Consider the following 27,500-nt stretch of genomic DNA (forward strand, 5'->3'; position numbering starts at 1 on the left):
GTTTTGCACTTGGGTGGTGGCAGCATCCACCCATCCAAAGTCAGAGAAAAGCTGTAACTTTGGGAGTTTAATACAAGCCTGGAGTGGCCAGTATTAATTTTTAGAATCCTTGCGGGCCCCCACCTTCTGCACTCAAAGTGCCTGAGTGAGGAATCAGCCTTGACACTTCCATATTCTAACACTGAGGAGAGGGTGGGGGGAGGGACAAAAACACAAATGCAGCAACCATCAATTTGAGCGTTCATCTGTCTTAGTCAAATGAAGATAATCCTTCATATGACTGTTGGGGTAGCCTCCAAGACCTCTTCAACTCAGTTCCCCAAGAATTCAATTCAACTCCAGTCTCGTCACTCAAGTTCCTTTATTTGGCTTACAGCAAAGCTACCCTGAGTTTATCAGATTCAAATGTAGCAGGTGAGTACAGGGTATACTACACATCCAAAATCATACAGCAAACCTCTTCCTTTACATGTATTTACACATTACAGTGCACTTACTATATATTGCATCATATGTTTTGGGGTTGGCTGGATCACTTTGTAGGACCCAGTCCCTGTACAGCATGCTCTGTCCATGCACAACTTACCCTTTACCTTATCTTATGTTCCAGGCTGATCTTATCCATTGTTATGTTGTCCATTACAAATGATTCCCTGGGTGTTCACCCTTAGCTAGTGTAGACCTAGTGTAGAAATGAGGCCTCACCCATTTCCACTTACTCATATCAAGCCAGGCCTACAATGACTTATTAGTTTTGCTAAATTTATTTGTTCAACAAAAATGTGAAATCAAAATATACAAGCTATAGATACGCTTTTTCTTTTGATCAGTCTGAATATACAGAGAGAAACAGACATCTGTACTTGACATTCATGATCTGCCTATCTTATGGTTACACAACGAGAACTTGCATCTCAAAGCTGTCAGTCCGGAAAAATACAGTAATGCAGCATTTTTGTATTGTTTTTCCCCTGAATGCTCTCGTATCTGTTTTAATTCCCTTTTAAAGCATTTATAGATTTTTTCCTAATCTTTGCCTCCCCCCCCCCACAGCATCATTAATGTCTGTTACTAGTTTCTCAATTACTTTTCATAAACCTAAAGACTCCAAGTCACCCAGAAAATAATGCTCCCAACTCTATCAGATACTTTACCATTATCTCACATAGAAAACTTTCCCAAACTGTAGGTGTATACTTATAGTAAATTATGGACAAACACAGTATTGAATATTTCCAACTCACCATTAAGATTGTTTTTCAGTACATACTGTGGCTCTTAGAATCAATGACACTGTCTAAAATAAGCAGTCCAACAACTCTGCAAGTATTTGTTTCATTGTCATTTCAGTGATACTAATAATATATTTTCAAGGTACAATATGCATCCAAAATTATGCAACTTTTTGGAGCAACAGATTATTGCCTACGTTTTGTTAGCCCCCAAGGCCCTGATCCTGTAAGCCATTCCCTGGCTTATTGATAGGAAGGATGGTCTAGTGTTAAGTCAGTAGCATAGCATTTGGGAGATTTTAGTTCCAGTTCCTGCTCTACCACAGACTTCCTCTGTGGCTATGGGCAAGTCACGTAATGTCTCTGTGCCTCAGCTCCCCATCTGTAAAATGGGGGAAATAGAACTTGTCAGTGATTGTTAGCAGGAAAAAATACATTAAAGATATAGGTACCTCAGATAGATTACTGCCTAAGTTCTATTCTCCATCACAGCCCTGATCCTGTTAAGTGTTCCCTGTGAACAGACCCCCTACATACATGAGGCACATGGGTCTGCCTACACAGAACAGCTTTCAGGATCAGGGTTCAAGAGAAGGTAAAAGGTAAAAATGGTAAATGGCTAAAAGGTAAAAGTAGATCAAAAAGGTATGTAATTATATGGATTCTCAAATATGAGAGAGACCAGATGGGTGAGGTAATATCTATTATCGGACCATCTTCCATTGGGGGAAGGGACAAGCTTTCAAGCTACACAGAGCTCAGGAAGAGCTTTGTAAAGCTCAGAATCTCTTGTCCCTTCCACCAGTGGAAGTTGGCCCAATAATAGATATTACCTCACCCACCTTATGTCTCTTTCATATCCTGGGACCAGCCCAGCTGCAACAGTGTAATGCCCAAATATAACATTTTACAGTTTTAAAATATGGTTTTAGAGAGCATATTACCAAAACACTTACACACATATATATATATACATACACACACACCCCTATTCAAAATAGATTACAGCAAACAAAATCCCATCACATATTGTCAAAATACTACAAGTTGTTAAAAGGCAGGGAGAGATGAAATATTAGTGTTCTGTTTATTATGCCACAGCTTCTCCTTCTCTCCTTTTGCCTCAGAAGCATAGGACCCAAATGACAAGCTATAGGAACTACTGTATTGAAGACATCTGCCCCTTTGGCAGGCTTCACTGGCAATTGTATTGGCAGCTTTGCAGATGGCTCTGGGTTTGTCAAAGAGTAATCTGTTGAGTTGATGGATAGGATGTCTGGCACTCTTGAAAATGATTTCTCTTTCATTTATTTTCTGTTCATAATCTCTTACAATTCCTTCAGTACACTTTTCTCTGGAATGTATACATTTATTATTTAAAATAAAAACAATATGTGGAAGGTTTCTGCTTTCTAGCCACAGATAATATGAAGAATCCAGAAATAGTCCACTTTGTTTGGCAAAAAAATAGGGTAATATGGGGAAAATGGTAGTTTTTCAGTTTACTAGAACAATATACTGCTCACCTGACTCTCACAAAATACTCCAGTTGAGGTCAGTGGGACTACTCATGTAAATAAGAGAAGCAGAATTCAGCTCCTGATATTATGGAAATATAGAAAAGCTTCCTAATTTATGTGTCTGAAACATTACAGAAAATCAGTTATATTATCCTTTATCATCAATTTAAACTATATTGCCTTTGGAATGATGTAACAGGAATCAGTGAGTTACACACAGGAAAAATAAGAACAGGAGTACTTGTGGCACCTTAGAGACTTGAGGAGGCAAAATTTTCTATTGTTTTTAAATGCAATAGAATTGGAAAGGAGTACATTTAGCAATTATCTATCGGATCATGCAAAGAGAGTAAAAAGCTACCATATATAGTATTTTCAAAGCTAGTTAGTCTTTTCTTTAAAGCAAAACCATCTAGCCGCTGCTGTATTCCTTCTAACAAAATAAAATGAATTTAGGTTCTTCAAATACAACACGGTATGGTAGATGAAGGCATTATGTTTGAATCTTTACATAATTGTTTTTGTTCTACTGTCAAGTTTTGGGGATAATGAATTTCTTGTCATTCATTTAAAATACAAATATCTCATTCTTTCCTCACTTTCACCTCCACAAGCTTATTAATGTCAGTGTGGATACAGAATGTAACTGAAAGAAAGTTTATCCCAGAAACTCTATAAATAGCTTGAGCTCATCACTTGTGAATAATGCAGAAATACAAGATTCTTAGACTATCTGAATCACTAAATACCTGCCAAAATTTAGCTAAGGCATTGGTTCATCAGATGATTAGACATGATCATGTGTGCAGTACATGCAAAATCCCCACTGACATCCATGGAGGGGAGAGAGAGAGAGAGGTAGGTGAGTGGGTGTGTGTGTGTGTGGAGGGGGGAGAAGTGTGTACATATACAATTTATTTTTACATCTGGAACTCACAAAAACATTTTTCCTGTGTCAGAGTAGCAGCCGTGTTAGTCTGTATCCGCAAAAAGAAGAACAGGAGTACTTGTGGCACCTTAGAAACTAACAAATTTATTAGAGCATAAGCTTTCGTGGATAAATATATATATATATATATATATATATATCCTCAATATTTATTCCACTCTGTATGCAACCGAAGAAGTGGGCTGTAGTTCACGAAAGCTTATGCTCTAATAAATTTGTTAGTCTCTCTAAGGTGCCACAAGTATTCCTGTTCTTTTTACAAAAAAACAATTTTATCTGGTGAACATCATTAGGGAATAGCTTTGTTCTGAAGATACAAAACAATTCTGCAGTAGAAAGTAAATTTAGAGGTAGAGATGGACCAGAAGAAAAATGTTTGCCACCAACCAGTAGCTCCAGGGATAAGGCCACCGTTGCTCTCCAGAAGTAGAACACCATTGAAATCAGCAGGTTACACATTCCCATTTTTGCTTAATTATTATTATTTAATTAACAAATAATAAGTATTGATTTGTTGGGATTCTACATATCAGGGGCTCTGGCTTATGTTGGAAGTGGTGTTGAGCCACTGTCTCCCAAGGGATTTTCCAAGTGCATAAGGGGGCGAACTAACACTAACGCCTACATACCTAGGATTGCAGCATACTTCCCTCTGCAAGCCTGGGTTTATGGAAGGGTGCAGATGGAAGCAGTTCCGGGATGTTAGGTGAGTGTGAGGTCTGCAGTTCTATCTGTCTGCTGCACCCAAATAAAAGCACAAGCACATGATGTATGTTTAAAAAAAGTAAAAAAAAATAATAAGAAGAAACTACATGTGGATTTTGCCTCTGGGGAGAAGAATGGAAAAGGAACCAAATAACACAGATGCAGTTCACATTGCTTAATGGATCACTGGCACTGAGATACCATGGTGATGGGCATTAGGAGACGAACCTAATATAAGAACAGATTAGAATCAAAAGGTGAAGGAAGCTTCTTTCATCTTACCCCCTTCTTGGAGGAATTGGCCACAGTCTGGCTCTATCTACTGGAAGTCTGTTATAAGCCCTTGTGAAAACTTCCCAGGCTGACATGCCAGAGCAGTCAGTAGGCTTTATGGGGTCACCCTGGAACAACCTTTGGGAACAAGCAAGCCACCATATCACAGTGAAATTATAAACCCATGTGGCTTGAAATTAGCAGTTGTAGTTAATAGAATGTTTTTAAGCAGAACTGAAAATTGGGGTACAGGCTTTTTTGGATATTTTGGGACTGGAAGCACCCCAAGTGTTTTTGTAGATCCAGAAGGTTTCAGCAGTTTTGGAATAAGCAACCTCACTTTTTGATGCTAAACTGAAGGCAAACACCACATCCTATTTTTTTGTTGTTGTTGTTGTTTTTTAGGTTCACCTAGGATTGTGCCACTCCATCCCTTGGACAAAGCAGCATTATTGTGGAGACATCTGGTTGTAAAAAGAGGAGTTGTTTTCTAATTATTTTTGTTTGTTTTTAAACTATACATGTTGATAACAATTCTGCATCTATGGATTTATGTTTCTAGATATGTGATGGGTCAATGTCTCAGATTTACCATGATAAAGTAATTCTTGGAATTATTTAGATTCTTTTTCTTTTAGTGCTGTAAGCTGTTTGAAAATCTTTGAGTGTAAAGCTTTTGCACTTTTAAAACAAATGGAAACTAACGCAGAAATGACCTGACAGGGAATTTTGAATCATAGTAATCTTTCTCAAAATGTCTACACATTATACTTAGTACAATCAGAAATTAGGTCTATGGGAATAATAAAGAAATGATGCAAGTCTGTGGCAAGTACTGCTTAGTATTGTTTAGTTTAAAGTTATGAAAAAACATTAGAACAAGTAGTTTAAGCACTGAGGTTTCCATATTATGAGATGGTCATGCTATTAACATTATTAAAATATCAAATGAGAAATGTAAAGCATAATTTTTTCATGTATCTCAATGCTTCCCCCCATACTGAGAAAATTAACATAAAACAGGAAGAGCAGTTGTCTTCCTTTTGGCTTTGAGGCAGCTCACAGGAAGAGTGAGTGAATAGAGGCGGAAGGGAGTATGCAGTAGGAAGATGATCGTGCAGGAGGATGTTTAAGGAGACCAGGGAGGAGATTGAGAGTTGAAGAATATGCAAGGTGAACTTGACTAAAAAACACAGATAGCTAGATGGAGCAAGGTATAACGTTAAGGTAAAGAAGGAGACATAAGGCAAAGGAGAAAAACAAGTGGCTGACAGTGATGAGAGAAAAGATGAGGGAAAATGGTAAGACCTCCACTGAGAACAAATTAAAACTAAACAACCAGCATTCGGAGCTATGCTCAATTGTAAGGCTTATTTTTGGGTGGGAGGAGATACTGAGAGCAAAGTGGTTCATCATCATAACCTATTTATGTTTGGATAATGACTTTTGCATAGCAACTCACATATCTATAGGTCACGTGTATGGCTTCATCCTCAAAAATTAGATTAATAGAGTTTAAATTAGAGCTGGGCATACATCAAACATCTGAAGGCTTAGTTTTGATTAGAATTAGAAAGTCCGGATGCTTATTAGAAGTTTATATGAGATATCTCTAACTTTTGCATACACTCCCCTTCTTATAATTTCAAACAAAAGCTGGGACCCTTGCTCCCTCCCTGCAAGCATCCTCAAAGAACCCCGTGTTTCTGAGATCCCAGCAAGTATGCCAGCCCCATTACTAGACCTTGGAATATTTCAGCTGTGAGCAAAAGTTTAGGTTCATTCATATTTTATCTGAATCAGCTGACCACTTCCTAAAATATGATGTATCTGATAGCATTAAATCCTCTGTTGAGGTAATACCGATAGGTAGTCTAGCAAATTGTGTTACTACTTTCTCTGTCCATCTCTCCATCTATTACTGATGTCTAGGCTACATCTAGTGATGTGACCTGTGCTTTCCCCTTCCACACAGTAATGCTGCTTTGTTTCCTCTTGCTGTTCATAGTAGTCATAGCTTGGGATAACAACACCTCATAATTATTAATAGTGCAATAATGACACTATGAATTGTCTCTCAGCATATGTTTAACTTGTAAGCTCTTAAAAACAAAGAGACTGTCTCCATGTTCTGTTGCAGAACTCTGACCTCCCCATGGGTCCATCGCTTCTAGGGAGCATATGCTAGCCTCAGTGGTTCACTGCAACCCTCCACATAGCCCTTCTCTCTCTAGGGCCAGGGTTACAGTCTACTGAGCCCTTTTCATCATAAGCCAACAAGGAGGTTGGTGAGAGAACTCCCACAGTCTCTGTTGTCCCTAGGGGCTTATTTCAGAACAGTTTAGCCTCCTGTCCTGACAGGGGCCTGACTTCCCTTCCAGGAGGTGTTTCTGTAGTGGCAGGCTGGGGGGGAACCCAGGCCCACCCTCTACTCTGGGTTCCAGCCCAGTGACCCTAATGGCAGCAGCTGTTAACAGCCGACTTTTCACTGCCAGAGTTGCTATATTTCCCTGGGCCACCTCCCCACAGCTCTCCTACTTCTCTCTTCTTCACCCTTACCTTAAGGCTCCCTTACCGATGGCTTGAGAGTGTCTTCATTGACCAGCCTTTCAGCCACACTTCCTCTCCTCTGGCTCCCTAGCTCTCTTCAGCCTTACTGGAGTGAGCCCTTTTATAGTATCAAAAAGGGCCTTAATTAGAGTCAGGTGTTCTCATTAACTTAATGGCCTCACCTGACTCTTTGCAGGTTAATTGGAGTCAGGTGTTCTCATTAACTTAATGGCCTCACCTGACTCTTTGCAGGTTAATTGGAGTCAGGTGTTCTCATTAGCCTGGAGCAGCCCCTGGTCTGGTCACTCAGGGAACAGAAAACTGCTAATCCAGTAGCCAATATATCTGCCTTCTACTAGTTTGTTGTAATCACGGACCTGTGGATCCTCCCCTTAGGCTGGGGGGAGGTCCTTTCACTTCCTGGATACCAACAGGACTACTTTGTTGTACCCAACTGGCCTGGGTCTATCACAGTATGTACTATGCCTGGTACAATGGGGCCCTGACCCCTGAGTGGGGTCACTATGTGCTACTGAAAATAAATGATCATTGTAAGGCTTTTTGGAAGACCTTACTTATTTTGATGATCATGCCACACTCTAATGGGTCAGTGTATAGATATTGTCGGCATTCTGGTAAGAATCAGGGCACACAAGAATCAAATACCTTTAAAATGTCTTCCCCCTTAAAATGATCACTTTGTTTAGAGTATGTTTTTCTATAATAAAAAGAGAAGTGCAACATGTCAATAGATTTTTTTTTTTACTGAAAGAAAATAAACACCTCATAATAGGGGTTTTAAAATGTTTTAAATCATTAAATAAATGTACTCATTTTCAGTTGAGATGCACAGACAAAAAAATAATAATTGCACATCTTTTTCTAGCAGACACATACACACTTTGTACTTTAAAAGATTCCACTTTAGCTGGTACACTGGAATGAATTTGGTTACATCTTTACTATCTTCAGTGAGAATCTTAAAAACAAAACACATAGCTGCATAAAAATGGAGCGAGAATTTATTATAAAACAAAAGTGTGAAGTTAATTCCCCAAATGGAACTGAGAACAAATCTTCAGCATTGACAGCAGAGTTGTGGGTTTGTATGCATGATAATGTTATGCTGAGAGGTTCTGGTGACTGCTTGAATCACAAACCTCTTTGAGATTGGGTGTGAATGCACCCTTCAATTAACATAACTGTCAGGATGAGTTCATCAGAAGCCCTCCCCTCAACCAAAAGGGGGTTGTGAACCCGCTCAGGAGTTGGGGGTGGATGGGCAACAGAGAGGGTTTTGCTGAGGTGTGTGCGTGAGAGAGAGAATACACAGCACAAAGAGAAAGAGATAGAGACAAAAACCAATAAAGCCAACCAGTAAAATCTGTGAGCACAATGGGTATGTCTATAAAACACACTAAGCCCGGTTCAGATTCAGGTTTGAGTACAAGTCCCCCTTCTGTCCACACATAAATTAAGAACATAAGAATGGCCATACTGGGTGGGACCAAAGGTCCATCTAGCCCAGTATCCTCAGGGGTGCCGGAACAGTTTTTGGAGTGGGGGTGCTGAGTGACACCCCCCCACACCTTACTGCTCCCTAGAGCTGGTGGCCAGGCAGGACCCTGGGTCTGGCAGTGGAGGCCTCTGCATACAGGGCCAGCAGCCGGGACACCGGGGCCAGCACTCCCCACACCTCTGCATCCCACGCTTATGCGTATCCTGTCTTCCAACAGTGGCCAATGCCACGTGCTCCAGAGGGAATGAACAGAACAGGTAATCACCAAGTGATCCATCCCCTGTCATCCATTACCAGCTTCTGGCAAACAGAGGCTGGGGACGCCATCCCTGCCCATCCTGGCTAATAGCCACTGATGGACCTATCCTCCATGAATTTATCTAGTTCTTTTTTGAACCCTGTTATAGTCTTGGCCTCCACAAAATCCTCTGGCAAAGAGTTCCACAAAGAGATTGTGCATTGTGTGAAGAAATATTTCCTTTTTTTTGTTGTTGTTTTTAAACATGCTGCTCATTAATTTCATTTGGTGTCCCCTACTTCTTGTGTTATGAGAAGGAGTACATAACACTTCTTTATTTACTTTCTCCATACCAGTCATGATTTTATAGACCCATGTCATATCCCCCCTTAGTCATATCTTTTCCAAGCTGAAAAGTCCCTTTCTTGTTAATCTCTCCTCATACAGAAGCCATTCCATACCCCTAATCATTGTATTGGCCTTTTCTGAACCATTTCCAATTCCAATATATCTTTTTTGAGATGGAGCAACCACATCTGCACACAACATTCAAGATGTGGGCGTACCATGGATTTATATAGAGATAATATGATATTGTTTGTCTTATTATCTATACCTTTCCTAATGATTCCCTAATGATTTATTCTGACTTGGGCCCTGAACCCCTCTTGAGTGGGGCCCACGGACCCTGCTATGGAGGGGGATCATATCCCGAGTCCCACTGTGATGAGCATCATAGCCTGGCTTTAGTCTGGGTTGCAAGCTTCTGCCAGCACTATCCCACAATCCCCTGGGGCTCTACTTCCTGGCCATTCAATTCCAAAACTTGCCACTCGCCTCCCAGAAACTGGAATCAACCTCCTGGTTCAAATGCAGCTGCTCAGCATTTAACCCTTCATTTCCATATGGACGACTCAGCTGAAAACAACACAGTCAACGCTAATATGTATCTGCTATGCCCAGCAATTAAGAACCCGTATCATTCTCCCACAATCCCCTTCGCCCCCCCCCCCCCCCCAGCCACCACCACCACTACCCCATGTCTCTATGTGGGATTCAAAATGAATACCATGAAAAGAGGAACATAGTTAAACAAGCGGCTATCATGAAATTGTTCTAGTTCCTCACTGACTGGTATACTTATGGGTGGTGCTCCACAATTCATAGCCTCACATACCCATCCCGTGTAATTCAGCTCACCTTAAAAATTGACTGTGCGTACAACATTCACATTGCCTGTGACCCGAGTCCCCAAAAACCTAGCTGTTATGAGTCTAAACAAGTCTGGAGTGTGTATTTGGTGCATTGTTCGTTTGCTTTACTGAATAAATTCAAAACTGCAGTGGAGGGTTGTAGTCTGTCTGCTAGGACTTACAATGGGTGGCATTGAGGCAAAATTCTAATAAGGACAGTTAAATAATTCTATGAACTCATACTATGGCAGATATTTTAAGAATGGTGCCTGCAGAATTGACATCTTTAAAAAATGTGTTCTTTGTTTTTAGAGTATTATTGCTACTGACGGTTTGAGCAATGATTTACTAGCCCGCATTCATGTTATGAAAATCCTGTTGGGGAGAGCAGATGTTTCTGAGCTACTGGCATAGTCCTTTGGATGTGATGAATTGTGCAGGCTGGTCTCTTCCTTCGCATTACTGTATGCGCTGATCTTAATTTCTGAATATTATCTTCAGCATTGAAAATTAGCAGGTAACATGAAGGTACAGCAATGATGGCTATTCTTATTAGAACAACGATGTATTTTTTAAATATTCTACAGAATGGCACCCTGCATGTGAAATGTAGTTGCATTGCATCTTAAGTACAGATGGTTGAACTGTTCATTATACAATTTGTTAGGATTTCAGTCCCTTTTTTTGGTTGGCAAATGGTTCAGTCTTGGTGTTTGCCAGTGTATTTGGTACTTGGTTTCACAAATTAGTTTCAATGAATGGTTTTCAGCATATTTGTTTGTGGATTGTTTGGTTTTGAATATTTATGTTGCATGATTGATTATCCAAGTGACATGCTACTGTTTCTAGTATCTGATTGGATGACTGAATGGGATTCTAAATGGGAAAGTAAAGAATGACAAATAATAGCAGACTTTTGTAGTGAATTTCTGGACAAATAATCATACATGATAAAATTCATGGAACTTTCAGATTTGTGAGCATTTCTGCGGGTACCCCAGAACACTTGAAAATAATGAAAATATAAACCAAGGGATAAAATAATCTGAATTAAATCAATGCATTTAAACCCATTAAATTTAAATCAGAATTCTTATTCTCAAAAATATTCATGTCCATATTGTAAATATTCATGTCTAGGTAATTATATGGACTTCTTCACTAGTACTGGAATATCTCACATTTAGTAATGGATTTAACCCCCACAACACACATGTGAGGTATTATCTCCATTTTTCGGATGAGGAACTGAGGCACAATGTAGATTAATTGTCTTGCCTGAGATCAAACATTTGTGGTTGAGTTGAGAAATGAACCTAGGTCTTCAGGCCACTAGACCATGCTTCCCTTCCTAAATACAAAATTATGCTATTTGGCCTTCTCTTCTCCACTTGTATGCCTCTCATCTACATGACGTGAAAAAGTGAATGGTGGTGGTGACCTTGAGAAAGTTGTTATGATCTTGCTCTCCTTATACAGGAAAATCTTTGGCTGAGGTCTGTGGATGTAGGATTGGGTACTAAGACATGGCATAGTTTGTCACATTTACTTAATATGTCTCAGTTACATTGTGATTACTTTACTGTATTACTAAGAATACCTACAATGGTTGTACATTAATCATTATGAACAAAATACTACAGGGCACATCACCATATAGTTACAATGAAACCCAAAACCCCTCGGAGTATGAGGTGTCTGCAGGAAGAGGTATCTGGGTGGGATGAGTTTCTTTATGGCCCATTGTGAGAGCTAATACATAGCTGTCTGACCTTAATGTAAATTATATCTGAGAGGTATTATCCAGGAATGTTTAAGATACCAGTACATAACCGATATTCATAACTTCAGATACAAAGATGATACATACATATAAACAGGATAATCATTCTTAGCGAATCATAACTTTTCCTTTGACACTTTACATGACATACTTTATACAAGATTTGTTGCAATTGTATAACAGTGGTAATATCAATTACATAAATGGTCACCTTTATTGTACAAAACATCACAGCCTCTACCATCTTTCTTGACTATATTGGTTATATTTTCCTATAAATATATGGGTAAGGAGAAGCATTAGTGTCAGCAAGGTAAGATTATACAATATGTCAGTGGCAGAGTAAAATTTGAGAGGCTTTGATTCCCTCTGCTCATTTGCCATGTGGCCTCTGTGTTCAATGTATTTAGTGTAGTGTGGAATCAAGGAAGCATTTAGCAGTAAGCGGTTGCACATGGAATGGGGAACATGTCATTTAAAGGGGTTAAGATGCTTGTACTGAGGGCCTGCCACTCAGAGGGCATCCTCCAATAAAAAGTGCATCCAATTTAGAAACCAGTTCATTAATGATGTGACTGTAGTCTGAAAAGTGAGGATTAATGTACTCCAAAATTATGCAATCAAGCTTCAGTCAGAGTTCCTTTGACATTTATAATGAACTAGATCTCTTCCTCCAATTTGTTACCTGTTGTCAGTCACTAGATACATTTTAGTCTATACAAGATGAACCATAGCTCCCACAGCATTTATAGCCAGACTGAATAATTTTGTCTTTATGGATGATGAATTGGCGGATCCACAGCAGGAGCAACACCATTCCTTTGGGTGGTGCAACAAAATGTATAAGAGTCTATCAAACAAAAATGTAAAGAAAAGACATCTTACTTCTGTGGGCACCAAAGGTGGGATTCACAAGGGGGGCAGAGACTCACTGTTGCAGCACCTAATTTTTAGGTGTCTTAATGACAAATGGAATTGTTAGGCGCCCAAGCTTCCTATACAATGAATGGGTATAGTTAAGCGCCTACAAAATGGATTCACTCAAGTCATAGTGCTGAGCAGGGAGCTGCCTAAACTAGCCAGTAGGAAATAGAGGCATAGGCTCTTCCACACAGACATGTAAGGGGGGGAGGGCAGAAAACCCATCGTCTATGGGAAAAGCCCATAGAGTTAGTAGGTCTGGTATTGGTGCTTGTGTTGGATCAGAGGGCAAGAGCTATATTAGCTGGAGAGAATGTTGGATTAGCAGAGAGGAGTAAAGGGAGTCTCAGGGATACATGATATTTTTCTGCCATCCTGCCCTTTACTGTAAAATGTCCTAGTTTTTCATTGTGAAAAGGAGCATTAGTGTACTTTTTTCTTCCCACATTCCCATCAAACTATGCTTGCCCCGGAAAACAGCCATGCCCCTTGCCATAGTGCACCAGTTCTTCATTTTAAAAGTATAATAACCTTCCTGGGTGGGGTCAAAATAATAAGACCATATGAGGCATGAAATGGACCTTACTTGCAGAGCCAGTTCCAGTCACTCCCCCACCCCTTGTTCTGTCTCTACCTGACCCGCAGGCTTCCAATCATTCCCCTCAACTTCCCCCTCCACACTAACTCCCAGTTCCAGGCTCTTTCCTCAAACTTCTTGTCCAACCTCAGTGTCCCTGACTCCTTGTCCCTGTCCCTTTACTCCACCAGTCATGGTTCTTCCCCTACTTCCTGCCCCTTCCCCCAATGGTTCCAATTCCCATTCTCCTTGCCCAGCCAGCTCCAAATGCAGCCCCCCATCTCACTTATCTGATTTCAATCTCAGTCTCCAACTCCTAGTCCCAGTTTCCATCTCCCCTGTCATCTCCCTGTAGCATCTACTTCCCTCCCCTTCCTCTTCAACTCCCAAATCTAGTTCTTATGCCCTTTGCATCTGAGTCAGGCAGCTTCCTTCTTCGTGCTGTCTGGGCACCTGCAAGGATGTCCCAGAGCCATTAGCAGCAGCCATTAGAGGGAAAGTACAGCTTTGCAGCTGTAGACCTGGAATGAAGCATGCTCAGTCACCCTGTGAAGATGGTGCAAGTCCAGTCAGGTCAGCACTAGGAGCTGTGAGAGGTTTGAGCAGAAAAAGTTTCATCCCTGACAAAAAGCTCACCTCCTGCCAAATTCCATGTTCCTGCTCCAAAGCATGGGGGCGCTAGACCTTTTCAGAAAATGTTTCCAGAATTTTTTAACATTGAAAACAGTGTTTTTTTCCTTACACTCTATCTCAGAAAGGCTGAAACATTTTCATTGAAATTTTCCCAAAAATTCAGCCTGAGGCTAACCTGGAGAAATTCAACCAAAATGGTTAAATTTTGGCAAAGTTATAAGCAATTGAAAACGGGGTGTTATAATGCAGTGGTTCTCAAATGTATTTGATTGCACCCCCTTCTTTGAGTTTGTAGCAGTTTACAGACCCCCTACCCCCTGCTCCCACCACACAAGTTCAAATATGGCCACCCACCTCTGAAAGCAGAGTGGAGAGCAGTGGCTGCTGGCTGGGCACCCAGCTCTTAAGGCAGCGCTTCCACCAGCAACAGTGCAGAATTAAGGGTGGCATGGTTTGGCATTGCCACCCTTACTTCTCCACTGCTGTTGGCAGGGCGCTGCCTTCAGAGCTTACTGCTGCACTCTTAAAGTTTCTCTTGTTCCCCTCCCACCCAAATGCATTCCACATACCCCCAGGAGGGATTTGCCCCCACAGTTTAAGAGCCTTTGTTATAATGGGACACTTATAAAGGGTCAGGCAGTCTTAATAAATGGAAGTACTAACAGCCCTGCTTACAGTATGCTAGTATCAAACTATTCCATTCAAATCAGCATTCCTCTGCTGCTAGGAAATAATTATGAAACCCATTTTCAGAGTGTCCCAATAGAGAATGACAATATAGTACTGCTATCAGTTACTCTGTTGGCTCAAGAGGCAGATGATCTGACTGGATGGTGGACTTAACAGTTCCAACCCAGCTGATGACCCATGTGGGTGTCAGTATGATGTCACATGAAGAATGTCTGTCTTTTCAGTTTGATTTAAAAAAATACCTAGGAAATTACACACAAAAACTACACTGAAAGAACATTATTAAGGTTGCAAAGTCAATCATTGAAAAGTTAGGAAATGCCAATATTAAGGTTGCCTGTACAACCTTAATTCTACTGCCTTATGTGTATATATTATGATACAGTTTTAAATTATGTGATGCCATAATGTTTTTTTTCGGTGGGACTCCATCTTATTCAGTGCACAGGATGGACTTGGACTGGCAATGAGACAGGCCTGTATTGTGAACCCTGCCTCATTTGTGGCAGAAGTTGGAAGCTGTTTAGTGAGTGAGGAAGGGAAAAGCAGAAAGAGGAAAGATGGTCTCATGGTTAAGGCAGTTGAAAGCTGCTCTGAAGAACTGCATTCTATCCCTGTCTCTGCCAGAGAGGTCCTGTGTGATACAAAGCAAGTCACTTAACCAAACTTTTCACAGGTGGTCGTTAATACTGTGTTCCTCATTTTTTGGATGCCTGACTTGACACCCTGGGGTCTGATTTGCAAAAGTGGGGTTGAGCTGCAACTGATGTCAATGGGAAGTGTGCTTTGAACAAATAAAATGCTATATAATGTGAAGTACTCTGACAAAAATCAGGTCATCTCACATTGGGCACCTCTCTGTGCCTCAGTTCCCCATCTGTAAAATGGGTATAATACCAGCCCTTCACCTCACAGTGGTGTTGTGAAAATAAGTTATTAATATTTGTGAAGCACTTAGATTTTATAGTGATGAGCACCATACAGTGAGGAAATTAATACTTTTATCTTCAGAGCAGCATTTCAATAGTGTGCAGCATATAAAGCCTGGGCCCACACATTTATCAATGAGAAGACAAAATATTGAATAGCTGTTCATTAACTGAGTAACATCTATTTTGCGCACTGATTTAGGCAGCAATCATATGGGGAAAATATGTGATTGTATAGTTAAAAACAGTATCATATTGTATCTGCACAAGGAGGCCTAATGTTTAAATGCTTAGCTTTGTAACTTAATGTTTTATTTTTATGTGTAACACACACACACACACTTAAATGGAATAGCTTGATCCTGCTCCCATTAAACTCAGTAACCGCCCACTGAATACAGAGTAAGAATCTGTGAGCCAGATTCTTTTGTCATGAGTTATGTGCAGTTATTTACCTAGTGTAAAATGGGTATAAAATACTATCTTTCTTATTTACTAGTAGTTGCGTTCATTTTGCACTCATTTAAGTGACTACACATAATGCAGGTCAAGAAACAGTCAGGCTCCATGTCTCACCAAATGCTTGAATATGGTGAGTGAACTATTCATGAATTCTGAATGACACAACCAAACATGCTTAGAACAATGACACAGAAGAGAAGGCTTATCATAGGCAGGCTAATACACCAGTTATGTTGTCACTCAAGCTGAGAGTAAAACACATGACTATTCTGTCTGTGTGCCTGGATGCAAGTATCAGCTGTACCAGTAAACAAGAGGAGAATATTTTCCTTAAAGCCTTAAGAATGAAGGCTGCCTTTGGTTACATGCAAACATTTCTTATTGACATTCATAGGAGTAGTGCATGAAAAGCCAAGGGCAGAATATGGACTTGAATGAATAAAGGAAAAGGGGAAGACTCTCTAGCCTGATATATATTACAAAATGGAGTAAAGCACATTGATTGTCCAGTATACGGAGTGTATACAACATATGCTATTAAAACATTTCAAATAGAAATATAAGTGTATATTCCAATGTTATTTATTTGGAATCTATAATAAAACTTGGGGTATCCTATGATCGAATCAAGGCATCGTAACAGAGGCAGACAGAGAATGTTAAAAGCATGGGAAACCCCTACACAAGTCATTTGGGACCAATGTCATTTCCTATTTAAAGAATGTGTGTTAGTCAGCAACATCAATATTTTATGGTGTGGCTAAAACAATATAAAGAAGACTCACCTAGCTTTGCTATAGCTTAGAATTCTCCATGAGGAATTAAATTCATGCTTGTGTGTCGCTTCATATCACCCAACTAACTTAAAACATTCTTGTTGATAAAGTATGGAATGTAGGAATTAATATCTATTGGCAAATTTGTCCCTTAAATTTAACAATGACATTTAAAATTATGCCAAGGAATAAATCATCCCGCTTTTCATTTTCACTAGAGACTACGCTTTATACACACATTTTGTACCATAAATCTTTTATCACATTGACATCAATACAGAAGCTGCTTGCTGCTGCAGCCTCTACTGAATGGATAAGTGGAAACTTTGTGTATGTAACAAAACTCTTTTATGTCTTCCAAGCTACAGATCACCTCACCCTGCATTTATAAATGTGTATCGTGTCATCCTTACCTGCTGTAATACCACAGAGATTTAGATGAATTCTATTTTCTCTTCCTCCATTTTTTTTCTTGTGGAACTCTTGAATCAGATGCAGTGGAATTTATCCTTGGATATCATCTTGATTTTTGGAAATAGGCATATTTAAATTTCTGTGTAATACAATCTCTGGAACACAGGCCTTTATTCGTAGCACAGTGGTTCTTCTCAATCCTTTCTATGCCAGGACCCCTCCATAACCATAGATGCTAAAACTAGAGATGCTGGGAGTGCTGCAGCACCCCTTGGCTTGAAGTGGTTTCCACTGTATACAGGGTGTACAGTTTGGTTCAATAGCTCTCAGCAGCCCCACTATACAAATTGTTCCAGAACCCCTGTCCATTACCTCATTTTCATCCAGATGAGCCCCTCCCATTTAGCAATATTGGAAGGCAGGGTGTCCACACACACCCTGACATGAAACTCCTAGAGGGCAGGTGCCCCAGGTCTGTGACGTTGGTCTTAGCACATAATAATTGGAGTAATTGGAGTAATTGTTCTGATTTGGGCTGAAAACAAATTTTGAAATGTCAAATTTTCTGACTAGTTCTGGATGGGGAAGAAGGAAGCCACATAGAGAAGGAGAGGTGTTTGATGCCACTTTTCATAATTGTCTTTCTTGTTAGGGCAGGTGCTTGATACTGTGTGACTGCCCTCATCACCCTGAGGAAATCATACAAAATGGAGGAGAAGTCCATCCAGTATTCGTAATGGATAGGCAGTGCATTTTTATAAGGTGCATTTGATTCTCAGATGCATAGGGTCTTTCTTAACACATTTTTGAGAATCGAACTTTACAGGCAATTTTTAAACGTTACATCTGATTAGTGGAACCTTTCGTATTGGACCTTTTTCTAAAAGACATGCTCTAGGAATTATTTGGGTGAAGTTCTATAGCCTGTGTTATACAGGAGGTCAAACTACATCAGGGATCGGCAACCTTTGGCCCACGGCCCGCCAGGGTAAGCATCCTGGCGGGCCGGGCCAGTTTGTTTACCTGCCGCGTCACAGGTTTGGCGGATCGCGGCTTCCACTGGCCGCGGTTCACCACTCCAGGCCAATGGAGACTGCAGGAAGCGGTGTGGGCTGAGGGATGTGCTGGCCGCCACTTCCTGCAGGCCCCCATTTGCCTGGAGCGGTGAACCGTGGCCAGTGGGAGCCGCGATCGGCCGAACCTGCGGACGCGGCAGGTAAACAAACCGTCTCAGCCCGCCAGGGTGCTTTCCCTGGAAGGCCATGTGCCAAAGCTTGTGATCCCTGGACTACACGATCTCAAATGTCCCTACTGGCCTTGGAATCTGAATATTTCCCTTTTCAGTCAATTTGCTGATAGGTTATGCAGTATTTATTTCATGGTCCTTTAAAGTGGAACGTCTAAAAGAATGGGTGGTAGATAGTTTAATTCTTCAAAATCTATTTTCCCTCCATAAATGGTGAGGACTGGTTCAGCCTGTAATGCTCCTTTCCCTGACCAGTGTAATTTGACAAGGTTTTCAGATGGGTTTAGCATCCATAATTGGAGCAGACGGTTGTGTTTGTGGGGGGTTTCCGTTGTTGGGTGATTCTTTTTTTATTTGGTTTTTTTTTGTTTGTTTGTTTTTTCCTCTTCGGAGTTCAGTTTTCATTTAGTCACCAAAATAAGTGACCCATTTTTTTTCAAAGATTTTTTAATTTTTGAAAACTGCCCAGCTGTCCCAGTGGAACTGCTGGGAGCTGAGCACATTTGCAAAGTTGGCCCTATAGTGTACACGTGCACATGCACAGTGAACCGCAAAGCAAAGCAACCAACATCATGTTCCTTAGAGGCAGCAGGACAGGATTATGTAAATGGCCAAATCTTTTTACAATCAAGCCCGCCTTACAGTAAAATTTTCAGAAGCTCCTAAATGACTTAGGAGGTTAAATGTATAAAAGGTCAATGGGACTTAGCCCAGATCCTCAAAAATATTTAGGTGCCTAACTCTCATTGAAATCAGTGTTAGGGCTTGTCTATCAAAACAGTTTGTGGCAAGTGGGGGTGTAAATCTACCTCAAATGAGCCTTCTGTGCACTAAATGTCAGTGTAGACCCTGCTGCCTCGCACTAAACATTCTTTTAATGTACTCCCGTTTCAAAGTGGGGTAGATCAAACTGTAAGATGGAACATTTAGTGCACAACAGCAGGGTCCACACAGACACGTAGCACGTGGCAGGCTTGTGTGAGGTAGATTTACACCCCAGCTTGCCACAAACTGTTTGTGTGGACAGCCTCTTAGCTAGGCATCTAGGTTCTTTTAAAAATCCTACTAGATGCCTATCTGCACCTTCAGGCACATAAACACCTTTAAAAATGGGCCCTATATACCTGTCAATTTTAGAAATAGGACCTAAAACTTGCCTAGGCTTGTGGAGTTGTCAAGAGTATATAGAACTATACACCTCAGCTAAAAGCAGGCTGCATCCACACTCACTGTTGTGTGTAGCTGAGGGATTGGCAACCTGGCGGGCCGGTTTGTTTACCTGCCGTGTCTGCAGGTTCGGCCGATTGCAGCTCCCACTGGTTGCGGTTCGCCACTCCAGGCCAATGGGGGCTGCGGGAAGCAGTGGCCAGCATATCCCTTGGCCAGCCAGGGTGGGCCGCGTGCCAAATGTTGCCAATACCTAGCTACACGCAGCAGCGAAAGGCTCTGATGGGGGAAGGCAGAGGGGGAAGGCTCCAGCAGCAGGGAGGCATCAGTGTAGAAAAAATAGCAATGTAGACGGGGAGACACGACTTGGGCTTGGTGAGAGCTGTGTAAGGTATATACCCTAGGATTCCGGCACATAGGGCTCTCTGCTGTAAGCTACACACCATCGTAAGCCTTTAGGCTCCTATGATATTTAGTTACTCTTGAAAATGTTACCCTTAGTCTTGAAGTTTTTGTTTATGATTGAATAGTTTTAGTGATTTATGTTTTGGTGGGAGCAGTTTTGTGTCACGAAAAAAGACACAGAAATTCAATTATAGAACATTGCTCAAAGCAGGGCCAGTTTCTCCATTAGGTTTGAATGCCAAGTTGCCTGTGGATAGACCGGTATGTCTGTCGGTGATTGTCAGGACTGAGATCCCCACTTTGAACTTTAGGGTACAAATGTAGGGGCCTGCGTGAAAAACTTCTAAGCTTAACTACCAGCTTAGCTCTGGTTCGGCTGCCACCATTTTCAATGGATTCCCTCCCTGGGAAGCCTTGAAAAACCCTCACCAAATCCCTGGTGAAAACAAATCCAAAACCCCTTGGATCTTAAAACAAGGAGAAATTAACCATTCCCCTCCTTCCTCCCACCAACTCCTGGTGAATCAGTTCCAACCCCCCCCTGGGATCTACAACAGGGAGAAATTAACCATCCCCCCTCCTTCCTCCCACCAACTCCTGGTGAATCAAGATCCAAAACCCCTTTGGATCTAAAACAAGGAAAAATCAATCAGGTTCTTAAAAGAAGGCTTTTAATTAAAGAAAAAGGTAAAAATCATCTCTGTAAAATCAGTATGGAAATTAACCTTACAGGGTAATCAAACTTAAAGAGCTCAGAGGACTCCCCTCTAGTCTCAGGTTCAAAGTACAGCAAACAAAGATAAACACTCTAGTAAAAGGTACATTTACAAGTTGAGAAAACAAAGGAAAACTAACACGCCTTGCCTGGCTATTTACTTACAAGTTTGAAATAGGAGAGACTTGCTTAGAAAGATGTGGAGAACCTGGATTGATGTCTGGTCCCTCTCAGTCCCCGAGAACGAACACACTCCCAAACAAAGAACACAAACAAAAGCCTTCCCCCCCCCAAGATTTGAAAGTATCTTGTCCCCTTATTGGTCCTTTAGGTCAGATGCCAGCCAGGTTACCTGAGCTTCTTAACCCTTTACAGGGAAAAGGATTTTGGAGTCTCTGGCCAGGAGGGATTTATAGTACTGTACACAGGACAGCTATTACCCTTCCCTTTATAGTTATGACAGTGATCATAACACTTGCTGTGCAAAAATGTATCTTCAGAACACATACTCTGAGTTGTGCAACTCAATGGGACTTAAGCTCCTTAGTTACATAGGTTATTTTTGAAAATGTTACTTAGGTCTATTAGGAACTAGAGCTGATTGGGAATTTTCTGGCCAAAACTATGTTTTTATTAGAAAATGCTAATTCATTTAAACTAAAACTTTTCAGAGTCAGCTTTGCTGAATCACCCAATTTAAATAAAAAAACTGAAAAAAAGTTTCAAAGTTGTCAAAACATCCCATTTTGAGATTTTCAAAATGAAGTTTTGGGGGTTTTGGTTCAAAATGATTTTTCATTTAAAAATTTTAGTTAGTTTATACTTTTCAAAATATTTTGTTTTGATTTTGACTTTTTAATTCTCTTTAATCTTTGTAATGATGAAATAGTTTCAATTGACTCAATACAAATGTTTTCAGATTATCAGTTTAAAAAATAAAGAATTTGACCTTTCACAATCTCAAAAAGACTTTCAGGATGGCCCACTCTATTAGGAAGAACTCAATGTAAGAAGAGTTCACCTCCTTGTAGGTGCATCCTGCTCTCACCTGGTGCTGGTCCCAGTCTATGAAATGGGGTGGATGGCCCCATTTCATCTCTACTATCTTTGGGGAGGTGTTCAAAGAGATGCAGCCCTGCTTTGCTTCCAGAGATTTAGGGACTGTACTTCTCTCTGGCTGTAATATGTATCATGTAAGGAAGGAGAAAAGAATCCCACCTAACATTGTGCATTGATGAACACATTTTAGCTGGTTAGGGCAGCAGCTTATGTAGGTTGGAATTCCACTGTGGAGTCACATCCTGCTTCATCTGATGGCAAGGAAATGGTTGCATAACCTGAAGCTCTCTCTCTGAGAACATGAGGCCCAGCACAATATCATGGTGCATAGTTTATCCAGTATATTTTAGGCAGAGAGTTGGTTCTGGAATTCACATATCCAAAATAGGTGAATTTTGCTGCAAATGATCCAGTGTGCACTATCAGCCTGGTAATCAGTGGTTTGACAGCTGTCCTCTCAGCCATCTAGTTGTTGTAGCCCTCACTATTTAGAAAAGCTCTGGCATGGCCTCTTGGATCAAAGGATGGTTTGTAATCTGCCACCAATTCCCAAAATGTGTGATCTCAATGAGAAGGCTTTGGTGTGTATAGCTGATCTCAAAGTCCCAGCCCGCGGGCCATCTGCAGCCTGAGAACCTCCCCACTGCGGCCCAAAGAGGAGAGACCCATGCAGCCACGCTGATGGCTGTGTCTGCTGCAGGCACTGCCCCCTGCAGCTCCCATTGGCTGGGGGAGAGGGACAGAGATATCATCACTAGTTGCCAGACAGAGTCAGCCCTGGAGGCAGCATCATTAGTTGCCAGGCAGGCAGCCATGGAGGTAGCATCACTTTTTTCAACAATGAATATAAACAAGTCAAAATACCAAACACAACTATCTGATGCACACCTTGCTGCAATCCTGAAGGTTTCAACTGCTCAGTCACTGAAGGAAAACATCAACAAACAGACAGAACTGAAGCATTGCGAGGTGTTTGGCAAACACTAAAAACTCTCTGACAGGTAAAGAATTGTATAAAGTTGTATGACAGTTTTATTATTTCTAAGAAATTTGAAATGAAAAATACAATATAAATGTTTTCTTTTCTGAACACCATCTTCAGTGACGTTATTGGCCCGCAGGGAGGATTTGAGGATTGGCACTGGCCCTAAGGTAAATTGAGTTTGAGACCCCTGGTATAAAGGTATTTTTGGCCTCTCTTGGTGCTCTATGAAATGGTTTGGCAAGTTGTGATGACATTAGATCACCTGCAGACAATTGTGAGTGCATTTCTGCTGACACACTGCACAGTCATGACAGAAACTCCTTCTCCCCTCCCCCAACACACACAGTCATGTTTTTGATTTTTTCAGAGATCAGGTACCCAACTGGCTGGAGGACGCTTGCATTTTACCAGCTGCTGACACTTTATACAAATTGCATTTGTATGTGTGACATTTCACTCCATATTCTTTATGAAAATAAAATTATGATATGAATATGACATAACTGAGATATACTTTATGCAAGATGGGTCTTGTAAGGGATCATTGGAAAGGTTATGGTTTACTGAATATGCTTATCCAATCTGTATCTAAAATTAGAAATATGGATTATGTAACAATTACAACAGGATGTGTATTGGGAAGACACCCACCAGACGACAGGCCACCAAATCTGATGAGCCATCAAGAAGGAACAACAATACCATGAAGATACTAATCTCGCTCCCTCCTGGTAGGCGTCCGAGGACATAACTGTGACACTACTAGGTCAGGTGGTGTTGTCACCTGATACTAAACATTACCTGAGACTTCTTGTATCTTTCCACTGGAAGGGAAGGGGAGTCAAGTTTGGGAAACAAAGGATTCCCACCTTATGTAAATCCTATGTAAGGGTGGGGAGGAAGGCAAATGGGACTCTTCCTCTCCATGGCCTGTCTGCCAAGAAGAAAGACTGTTAAAGCCACCTGAAGGGCAGGCAGTGGGGGAGTCCAGACTGAGATAGGGGTCCAGTCTGAAAAGAAATATAACTGGAACTCTGAAGCACAGAAAATTTGCAACCTGCCTAAAATAACCTTTAGGGTAAGACAGGGATCGGCAACCTTTTACACACGGCCCACCAGGGTAAGCACCTGCAGGTTTGGCCGATCGCGGCTCCCACTGGCTGCACTGGCTTCAGGCCAATGGGGGCTGCGGAAAGTGACGGCCTGCACATCCCTCAGCCTGCGCCATTTCCTGCAGCCCCCATTGGCCTGGAGCAGTGAACCGCGGCTAGTGGGAGCTGCGATCGGCCGAACCTGCGGAAGCGGCAGGTAAACAAACCTGCCCGGCCAGCCAGGGTGCTTACCCTGGCGGGCCGCATGCCAAAGGTTGCTGATCCCTAGGATAAGAAATTACATTTTGTAACCTGTTTCTTAAGTATATTGAGCTTAGCTTACATACTTTGTTTTATTTGCTCAGTAATCTGCTTTGTTCTGTCTGTTATCTATTATATTCACTTAAAATTCACCTTTTTTATTTAGTAAACTTATTTCTTGTTTATAATATAACCCAGTTTATGTAATTTCTAACTATGGGGGGGGGAGCAAGAAGTTGTGCATATCTCCCTCCACATTGAGGGAGGGGGCGAATTATATAAAACCTTTTGGTTTGTATCCCTTAAAGAGAGTGGACATCAGAGTGGATCTCTGTCTCTCTGTGCAGCTGGATGTTGCCCTGCCTGTGTGCTTGACTGGAAGAGGCTTGTGAGCCTACCCCAGCAAGGCCAGGTAAAAGGGACCAAGGCTGGCAGAATAGGTTGACTCAGTGGCACCCCAGCACATCAGGTGACACTCAAAGGGCCCAAACCCATCACAGCATGTTCACTGGTGTCAATGGAAAAATAATCCCAATCTCATGATTTTATTTATTGTGATTACCAGGTGCACTTTTCACCCGTGTGAAGGACAGATGGATCCATGGGACTGTTCATCATGCCCTGCAGTCTCTCGTAGCAGAATATAATTCGTACTAGAGAGGGTACTCAGACAGGGCAGTTCTTGTGCTTCCTCAAGTGTAGGAACTGGAATTGTACCTTGGCCTTTACAAACTGGTGGCAGCTCCTTGTGCTCTCCGGGCACAATCTGGCTTTAACTTCAGGAAACAATTAGCAGCATAAGGCATGATTCTCCACTGTCTTACACCTCTTGTAGTAATATACACATGTGCAAAGTGCTACCAAATCACAAATTTGACATGTTATACCCTCTTATGCAGGTGTAAATTACTACACAGCGTGCAAGGCAGCAGAGAATCAGGCCCATTGGGTGTAGAAGTTACAGGCTCACCTGCTTTACTCAAGGGTTAATGGTAAGGCAAGGAATCCATGTGAGAACAGGAAGAATCAATCTGTTTGCAATATTTCAGCATCACAAATTTCAGCTAAAAAAAGAGAATGTCACAACTCTCTTTTCCATTTCAGCATGCCGCGAATCATTACCCCTGAAGTACCAGTGAATCAAATGTTTTCTGTCATTTTCATATTTGTCAGCTGTCTTCTTTCCAATGTTTTGGTTCCATACCAAAGAGCGACTTTTCTGATGTTGTTTCTATGTTTGCAGATTTTTCATGCCATTTGATACAGCCTGGAATGATATTAGCTACATTGTGCTAGTAACAACTGGCATAAAAATACAGTTTTTTTTCTTTCTAAATACACAATATCAGATCTGATAGTGTTGGCACAGATCTCAGCCAGCCAGTTATAGCAGCGATTTAAATCCCCCAGTATACATTTAGTTATTAGTTAGGTTGGCAAGGTTCCTCAAATGTGTGGTTGGCCTCAGGAGCGGCGCCAGGGTTTTTGGCGCCCTAGGCGGGGGTCCTTCCACGCACCCGGTCGTCGGCGGCAATTCTGCGGCGGGGGGGTCCTTCCGTGCTCCCGGTCTTTGGGGCACTTCGGCGGCGGGTCCCGGAGCGAGTGAAGGACCCGCCGTAGAACTGCCGCCGAAGACCCGGAGCGCGGAAGGATCCCCCGCAGCCGAATTGCCGCCAAGAGCGGCAAAATGCTGCCCCCCCAAATCCTGGTGCCCTAGGCGACCGCCTAGGTCACCTAAATGGAAGCGCTGGCCCTTGTTGGCCTCTCTGGGGAGAATCCAATCTCTTACAGGAAGATGCAAGTAAGACCAGGGAAAACTGGAAAAGAGATTTTTTTTTTTTACTTGCTTAATCCTTTTGAGTTGGGGGACAGATTCGGCAAAAGCAGAACACATTTTTTTTTTATTCTGCTTATGCTGAAACCTAATTGGAAGTGACTAGAGATGGGAGCATTGGCTAAGATAAGCAAGCATCATCACTTAGAACTAAACATTTTGGGGGGATTAAAAGTTTGGTTATTCATTATGTTTTATTTTCATGAACTTCTGCACATGTAGATTGCATGAAAGATCAAAAGTCACACCCCAAGTCAAGTCATTCTTACAATGTTTTAATGCCAATCAGAATGGATTAATATCAGAAATCTCAAGAGGGAGTTTATTCTTGTAGGATTTCTAGCTGAATTTTGTGAATCTGGGAAGTTTGGAGCAGCTTAAAATAAGCATTTGGACTGAATCCAGCACTGAAACTTGTGGTCTGCATATCACTAGATATAGCCTTATAAGAAAATAGATTAACAAAGATACTCCCCCTCACTAAATGCAAGATATTGTTTCCTGGTAGGGACAGAGTTGAAATTATCTTGCAACTTCTAATGAATATTGACCTAATGGGAGTGCTGTATGCATTTCTTTGGTTTAAGAGAAGACTACAACATATGATAAACTATATCTAACATTTTTGTTAAACTGCGCAGAAGGATATCAGTGATGGGGGGTGGTTGAAAATCTTTTACCTTCATCCAGTAATATTTTTTCAGTCACCAAGTCTGAATATCTTAAATTATTTTTCTGCTGTAAAGTATATTACAGTGTTTTTAGAATTCTTCTCAATGGCATCTGCTGGCAAGTAATCTCCGTGAGGAGGTCTCCAACCACCACTTCAGCTAAATAACATGTGTACAAGCACATCATGATGGCTGAGCAAGCTGCCAGTAATTATGAAAAATCCATCTTGCCCAGGTTTGCCTTAAAGCTAAATTTCATTGCCCAGTATCATGGAGGTGTAAAAGGCACGAAGAACAGATATGGTACCATCTGCCTAGAATATGCTAAGCAGAGTAGCTGTTTTTTGTGATGCACAGAAAAGACTGTTTCATATGCCTTCTCTGGTCCTTACGTTAGATCTTGGAAAAAATCTGCCAAAGGTGCATGCTATTTCTGAAGCAATTGTTTTAAACATCTCTCAGTGGTTCTGAGACTAGCAGGAGTTTTATTAAATATCAGTGGAAAAAATAAATTGAATTGGGGGAAATAATCAGAACAGTAAGGCAAAAAAAAAAGGCCTTTAAAATTTTCCCTTTGCTTCTTACCTTTGAAATGCAGTATTTTTAATTGTCAAAATGCTAATTGCATGACTAAATGTAGTATAATCTGATTTGAGTAATTAGTCAAAAACTGAGTACCTAGGAGAAGTTGGGTTTTAAGCA

This window comes from Trachemys scripta, chromosome 3 (genome assembly GCF_013100865.1).
Source record: "Trachemys scripta elegans isolate TJP31775 chromosome 3, CAS_Tse_1.0, whole genome shotgun sequence".
Taxonomy (NCBI): Eukaryota; Metazoa; Chordata; order Testudines; family Emydidae; genus Trachemys; species Trachemys scripta.